The sequence below is a fragment of the Ochotona curzoniae genome, unplaced genomic scaffold, assembly GCF_017591425.1.
Source record: "Ochotona curzoniae isolate NIBS_2020 unplaced genomic scaffold, NIBS_Ocur_1.0 contig_2692, whole genome shotgun sequence".
In the NCBI taxonomy this organism is placed as follows: domain Eukaryota; kingdom Metazoa; phylum Chordata; class Mammalia; order Lagomorpha; family Ochotonidae; genus Ochotona; species Ochotona curzoniae.
The window spans coordinates 5,768,438-5,776,792 of record NW_024465556.1 but is presented as its reverse complement, the minus strand read 5'-3'; the positions used below and the strand labels follow the sequence as shown (position 1 = coordinate 5,776,792).

The window sequence follows — 8,355 nt, the reverse complement described above, 5'->3', positions numbered from 1 at the left end:
GCCAGATTCAGCACAATTATGCCTCAATGCTATGAACTGGTAAATACTAAAATGAGGATAGACATGAGACAGCTGAATAGTACAGTATAGCCATTTTAAGGTATATAGAGGCTGGTTATATATTAACCAAAACCAAAATTTCAATGAATTAGTCACAGGATGAAGTTGAAAGCTTGCATCTTGTAACATATTGATTACTCAATACCAGTACTTATGAGTGGGAAGATTAGCCAATTGACTGCATCAGCCCCTAGTAGAACTTTAAAAATTTTTTAAACATATTTTATTTATTTTTATTTTTATTGGGAAGTCCAATATACAGAGAGGAGGAGAGACAGGAAGATCTTCTGTCTGATGAGTCACTCCCCAAGTGGCCACAATAGCCAGAGCTGTGCCAATCCAATGCCAGGAGCCAGGAGCCTCTTCTGGGTCTTCCATTTGGATGCAGGATCCCAATGTTTTGGGCCATCCTAAGTTGCTTTCCCAGGCCACAGGCAGGGAGCTGGATGGGAAGCGGGGCTGCTGGGACACGAAGCAGCGCCTAAACTGCATCCTGGCACATGAAAATGAGGGCTTTAGCCACTAGGCTACTGTGCCAGTCTCACTCTACTATAACTCTTAAGTATATTTTATGGGAGTTGAAAATGTTGAGGTTTAATTACAATAAATAATTTCAAAATATATGTGCAAATGTGTATCTGGAGATGATAATACTAATATATTTTCCTTCAACATTTTACTCTTCAAAGGAATTTCAAGCCTGAAATTAATTCCAAATGTTTATTTTCACATTTGCATTTTATTGTTTCATCTGACTTTCTCTCTGACTTTGTCACCAGTTCAACTGTTTGGCTTACAAGCTGGTTATCACATGGTGTGTATTGGGCCTGACTCATGTGTGCACACATTACCAAAGCTCATCATTCTCCATCATTCAAAAATAAATGAGAGAATCTCAATTTCTGGTAAGCTTTTTGATATACATGTAAAATCTTTTAGCACTTCAGGTAAGTTTCTGTGTACTGATTGTTCATCCACTGAGTACATGACTGAGCTTCCATCTTAGAAGAAAAAGAAGTCAGTCAGAATTGCTTGCTTTCTTCTTTTTTTTAAAAGATTTATTTCTTTAAAGATTTATTTTATTTTTATTGCAAAGTTAGATATACAGAGAGGAGGAGAGACAGAGAGGAAGATCTTCCATCCGATGGTTCACTTCCCAATTGGCTGCAACGGCTAGAGCTGAGCCAATCTGAAGCCAGGAGCCAGGAGCCTCTTCCCGGTCTCCCATGTTGGTACAGGGTCCCAAAGCTTTGGGCCGTCTTCGACTGCTTTCCCAGGCCACAAGCAGGAAGCTAGATCGGAAGCGGGACTGCCAGGATTAGAACTGGTGCCCATATGGGATCCCGAATGTGCAAGGTGAGGACTTTAACCTCTACACTAACGTGCTGGGCCCCAGAATTGCTTTCTTATCATACACGTGTTTCATGTGTTCTTGGAAAAACAGCATACTATGAGGAACGGTCAATTTTCCAGCCAAGAAGCAAATGAAAGCCAGTTTGTTGTTAAACACTCAACCTGTGAAATACAATAAAAATTGAGTGTGATTCTTAATGCTTACATGAGTTTATGAGTCAAAATGGTTTCATGAGTCAAAAACTTTGTCTCTGTATAACAAAAGAGAAGTTATAAGCAGCAGTAATGAAACATCTAGCAGGAGAAAAGACTGTGAACTCAGGCCTTTCTCTTACGCTTCTGGCATATTTCTCTGCTCAAATTGGGCATTGCAGCCAAACCAAAATAAAAGGTGATGTCACTCCAATTACATTCTGGCATTTTGAATATCCTCAAGGGAAATCCATTTATTTAGGGTCAAGAAAGGTACATAGAGGATTAAAAAAACATTCAGCGTTTCTGAAATGTACTGAGCTCAATGCAATCACAAGTGGTCTGTGAAACTGAACTTCCTTTAGCAATTGTATTACATTCAACATCTAAACTCAGCTGTGGTCATTGGAACATGGTGTGTTTTGGGATTTGTCCAGTCGGACAGATCATGTGGCTCTTCTGACAGCAAGACTTTTGTCATTCCTGAATGTCAAAATTTGACAGTTGTCCTAGAGCCGATCCTCTGTGCTTCTCGTGCTATCCATTTCCAGTTGTCAGGCTTCACTGTGTGTGCCTTGCTCACCCTTTATGGTTGTGCTTTATATGTTCTGGAGAAGCGGCATGATCCTGATGATCTTTCCTGGAATTTAGGGACATCTCTAATGCAGATACAATAACTGATGGAATGGTGAGATCATTTATCTATGGCAGCAGGATTGACAGTGTGTTCAGTGGGGAGGATATTCCTCCCTTTAGACATTGTCAGCTAAATAACCAACATTCTTTCATTTACGTTGGAGAAGAGATTAGACATCTCTCATTAGCGTGGATCTGGAAGAGGTCATGAGACACAGTACTATTTAATGAGATGTAATAAAGAGCCATTGGTTGGACTTTCAAGTTAAATAAAAATAAGGAATTTTCTCCTCCTGACTTTCCCCTTTATCTTTTGGACATCTTCAGTTGGAATTACAAGTTTCCTAGCTTTTAGAGGCAGAGTGGTCTTGTGAGTTGGAAGAAGAGTGCCATACCCTAAGGATGGCAGAGTATACATTTGAGGAGGTCTAGATTACTGATAGGCTGGCAGAATCCCCCTTAAGTGGAGCACAGCTCAACCCTAAACAAGAAAGAAAAATAAAATTCTTGCTTTAGTTGAGCCGGCATTGACTGTGTTTGGAACGTTTGCACAATCAAAGTCATACATTTAACAATGTGCTGAACAATAACAAAATCCAGAGAATTCTTTATTGAACTGAGGTTTCATATATTTCTTCAAATCCTGCCTATGAGTTTCTATCTATTGCTAAATACTATCCTGTGGGGTGAAGTTGTAGCATTGAGAATGATACCATGAATTCAAACATCATTGAATATGAGAATCAGAGTTCATTCAGAAATGAAGTCATTTTTGCATTTTTATTTTATTAAAGATTTATGTATTTGGGGGTGTGGTATGATGGCTCAGTGGCTACGTCCTCACCTTGCCACCTCCTCAGATCCTAAAACACGGAGGCTGGACAGATCTGAAGCTGAGAGCAGAGCTTCTTCAGAGTTTCCATGTGAGTGCAGGGCCTAAGCACTTGGGCCATCCTTTGGTGCTTTCCCAGACCATTAGCAAGGAGCTATAAAAGAAGGGAACCAATAGGGAAGCAAACCAGCACCCATAAGGAATGGCAGACCCACAGGCAGTGAGCCAACAACTCCATTCAGCTGTCCTACTCTAGTGGCAGGGACCAAGTGATTGAGCCAGCACCTGCAGCTACCCAAAGTTTTCATTTTTAGGAATACAGGACCTAGGAGTCCTGACTGACATGTTAATTGCTGGTCCAGATGTGTGCTGTCTGTTTTTTACAGCATATGGAGCCAGTATGACATCAGACGTGTCCTCTGTACACAAAAACTGGCAACCCGTATGGCTGCTGTTTTGTATCCGGCTGATGCACTCTGCACCCAGCTCCTTACTTGTAGACTGAGAAGGTGGTGGAGGGTGATCTTAGGCCCTGGGCCCTTGCACCCATGTGGCAGGCCAGGAAAGAGTTCTTGGCTCCTCGCTTCGGAATGGCTCAGTTCTGGTCATTGTAGGCATTTGGGTAGTGAACCACAGGATGTAAGACCTTTATGTCTGTCCTTTGCATTCTGTAAATAGCTGTATTTCAAATAAAAATAAATATATTTTCACAATGAGATATATATATTTCAGTATATCTTTCTTATGTCCAATAATTTCCTGTATACATTTCCTTTTTTATTTAAATACTGAATACTTTATGAATTAAATTTTAGATTTTATATTTTGCCCAAAATAAATCAAAGCAAATGAATTTCACTTTCTGTTGATGCCCTCTTACAATTTTTTGTGTGAGTTACCCTCCTGCCTTCAATAAATATGCATAATATAATCAGTTTTTACTTGTGGTAATATGTTTTACTATGAAATGAATACAATATCTTAATCCTTTAATGAAATGACAGACAATACATATTTGCAAGAGAACATCAAAAAGTTAATGAAAATGTGCAGCATGAAAGAAAACTATAAATGACTTTCCAAAGCCTTTTGCTCCATAATAAAACAATCTTTGTGTTAGCTTTTATTTGTTTGGAAAACAAAGAAGCCTCAAGAGAGACAGACAGTTAATTTCCATTTGCTGGCACATTCTCCAAATGCCTGCCACAAGAACACTGAATCAGGCAGAAGCCTGTAATGAGACATTCAGCTCATATCTGCATGTGGGTGGCGGGGGCACAACCATTTGTGGGGACAACTCCACCACCACGCAAGATGTACTGAAGGATGTGGAAATGGAAGCAGAGCACCCAATATGGGCTGCCGTCATTGCAGGTGAAATCAGCTGCTGCACTAAACACGTGTTCTGAATTATCCTTAATTCTTTTTTATGTTTATATTAGGTGTATATTAAATACTTGATGTCATATACATATAATGATTCTTAATTCTAATTTCTATCAAATTTGCAGCCCCTGTGTATATATTATGACCTAAATAGCTAATTATTTTTAGAAGTTCAAGCATTAACACATTTAAGATCAGAACAATTTGACATAATGATGTAAATCAGACTTAAAAATATTGTGCCAATACATGATATGATATAGTTAGATATTCAAAAACATAATGTACTCTTAGGGAAAACAGACAGGTCCTCTGTGCTCGAAGATGATCTTGAACTGGAACGGGTTGTAGCAAGGAGAAGGGCTATCCAGCATCACTACATTGTTCACCTGAATCTTTGTCATATTTTGAAAAACACTCATACAGTGGGAAAGGGGGCTCGTTGCAGCATTATGAAGTCCCACAGACTCCTGCCCTGGCGCCGGCCTGAGGTCGTGCAGCGACGACTTGAGAAACTTTATTTTCTCTCTTTTTACTTACATGGGAGCACTCCAACAGTGCCTTGGAGCTTTCCTATTTCACTAAGCTACAGCCCATTCTGCTCTGATAACTAGCAGCGTTGCCTGCGAATGGCTGCACCCGAGCTCTGACCCTCTTCCTCCAGCGAGGTCCTCAGCTGCCAAAACCCAGTATTTTCAAGTGTTTATTAGTCAGTGTGTTCAAGGTTGATATACTTATTATTGAAAACAATTCCAACTGTTAAGGGTAATAATATGGGTGAGTTTTACTGGTGCTGGTAAGATATAACAATATGAAATAGGTGGACTTTTCTCTTTTGCACATAAATCAATAACTATAGGGGAAAAGAGGATCTGTCATTAGGTAGAAGACAATTTTTGAATATTTTAGTGCATACAGTGTTTGGTTCTTTATCAGATACTCCCATTTTTAAACATGTCCCTATTCTGGGGATGACTCAACTGGTTAATCTTCTGCCTGCAAGTGCCAGTATCCCAAATGGGCACTGGTTCATGATCGGCTGCTCCACTTCCTACCTAGCGCCCTGCTTCTGGCTTGGGAAAGCCGTGGATTGTGGCAGTATGGCAACATTGTTAATTGCTCCTGAGAATCTCACTGTTCAAAATGATACATAAAATTGTGTGTATTTGTGGGGTACTGTGTGAAGTCTCACTGTGTGCATACAGTGTGTAATGTTCAAATCAGTGTCAACATACATATCCCCCCAAGCATTTATCATTTCTTCATTGTGAAAACACTCAAAATAATTTCTTCCAGTTTTAAAAAGCATATGCTGTATTCTTGTTACCCATGGTTACCTTACAGTTGAATATAACACCAGAATTCCTTTTGTGAACTGTAACTGAGTACTGATTCATCAAGTTTTATCCATATCTCCATTTCTTTCCACTCTTAATTAAATCCTAGCAACGTTGATAAATGGTTTCAGGAACTCTGCTTTCCAGTTACTGTGATTCAGTTGGAGAAAACAAAGTCCGGAGAAATTGCGTAGATGTGTTACTAAAATGAACAGTTCAGGTACGTACTGTATGTGTCAGGAGCCCACAGGATATGAGTCAATTTGCAAACAGTAAAATGTTGATAGAGATCCAACACCTGGACCAGAACTTCAATAATACGATACTCCATTACACAGATAACTGAGTGTAAGTTTATAAGGATACAAAAGTATTACAGGATATCGTGGGATAAGAGAAAAAAATTATATGGGTACAATGCCTATCAAGTTTTAAACTTGTCCTTCAATAAAGTGCATGAACAAGAGGCAAGAACAGTGAGGACATATTTTAAAGCCATTTTGAGGCTAGCATGTTTCCCCTCAGGTTAGCTGCTGCCCGGAATGTCTGCAATCTATGTTTGGGGGCTCAGGTTGAGTTCTGGCATTGCTTCAGATTCCAGATTCCTGGTAATGATCACTTTGCAAAGCAGCAGCTGATGGCTGAAATTCTTAAATCCCTGCCTCTCGTCTAAGAGACGTGGATGAAATTCGTGCCTCTTGAATTTGGACTGGCCCCGCCATGGCTATTGCAGACTTTTGGGAAGTGAATCAGAAGACCTAAGATCCGTGTCTCCCTGCCTGTGTCTCCCTTACCTGAGTGAAAAAACAAAATCCTGATATATACAATGTTTTCTAAAACATGAGAAGTTAAGGGAGATTTTATTTTTTGTAAAGCAGAACCCTCAAAATCAATTTCTGTACATGTTAAGATGTAGGTATACATGCCTATCTAAAACAAGATACATGCTTACAATGACCTTGCAAATAAAACTTTTTACTTGACTTGATCTGTATGGTAAGTGAAGGTAGGGCTAGGTGATGGGATGTCCCAGCACAGATGCAAGATGCAAATACCCCAGAAAATGTTTCATCATCTGTGTATTGTTGTTTTGCTAATGATTGTATTGCTTGTCTCTGTGTGTGTGTGTGTGTGTGTGTGTGTGTGTGATGGTGTTCAAACAAATCCATCTCAAGTGGTTAAATACTAGCAAAATTAATAGGTAACTGCTTCAATGACATGATAACAAACACTGAAAAACAAATTTTAGAAAACAAACCAACAGTGAAGAGTATAAACTTCAGGAATTGAAACAAGAATTAAAATAACTAGTAACTGAAACAATTTAATGTGCACTGTTATCATATTAAAATGTACAATTTTACACACAAAACCATGTATGTTTGCATGTGTATATACATACATGTACATGGCAAAGGAATTCAAAGAAACAGAAAGTGTGGTACATCCAGAGGAAAAGACTTGACAGAAGTCTTGCCTAAGGAAGCTCAGACAGCGAATTTAACTTTCAAAGTGTTACTAACTCTTAAATATATCCAAAGAACTAAAGAAAAATAAGAATAAAGAAATGTGGAAATATAAATATGGAACAAAATGAAAATGAAAAAAAAGAGGAAATCACTGAAAAAAAACAAAAATTCTAGTATTGAAATTACACATAAATTTGGCCATAATGATGACATGCTAAAATAAAGTAAAATATTGATCACAAGTTAAGGATTCAGTCATTTGTCACACCATATGTCATTCAGAGCCTGTATTCACTTCTACAATGGAATTGGGGATGAGGAAAAGTAATTGGGAAGTTAAATATTTTACAGTTCCTTGTAATTTGTAAATGTGTTGAGTACTCAAATATGTGATTGAATATTGCTCATACATTTTGGCAAGGCTTTAAATACAGTGTTTAACTGAAGGAGTGCTTCATCTGATTAACTGGTTTTTTTTTCATTTAAATATTTCTTTTTATTTCCAGTAATTATTTTATGTTTTGTGGTAGGGGGAGAAAATATGTGCATGCACTTGAAAATGGTTTTGTATCCAAAATAGATAAGAATCTGAAAGAGTTTGACAGCAAAAGACCAAATAATGCAATATAAAACTAGACATGTCAAAACACACATTTCTCAAAGGGAGACATACAAATACATGATTAACAGATACATTAAAAAATGCTAAACATCACTAATGAGAAAAATGTAAACCAAAACTATGATATAACTTCGCTTCAGTAAGAATGGCTGTTACAAAAAAGGGTTCGGAGACAAAGAGACCCTGCAACAGTGTTGGTGGGAATGTAAGTTCACTCCTATGTTTATTGCAACACTCATGTAAAATATACTAGATTAACAGATGATGTTAGCCATATATTAGCCAAGAAATTGAAAAAATTTACCCACTGGTGAATTTTTAAAGCCTATCACTTTATTGTATGAGAACATACATAATATTTCCTTTTTAATCCCTTTTGATTTTTCCAGCTAGTGATTATTAATCATATTCCATTATATACTCATTAATGTATTCATTTCCAAAAAATTCTTTTTGTTTTAGATTTCA

At 37.9% G+C, this 8,355-nt stretch overlaps 1 long non-coding RNA gene across 1 annotated transcript; it reads left to right on the top strand.

Annotated features, from left to right (window-relative positions):
• Positions 1-809: 809 nt before the first annotated feature.
• LOC121153477 lies at positions 810-7,845 on the top strand. The gene is made up of 3 exons (XR_005883401.1): positions 810-965; positions 5,906-6,016; positions 7,796-7,845. It is a non-coding gene; the product is annotated as an uncharacterized LOC121153477 (long non-coding RNA).
• Positions 7,846-8,355: the final 510 nt, after the last annotated feature.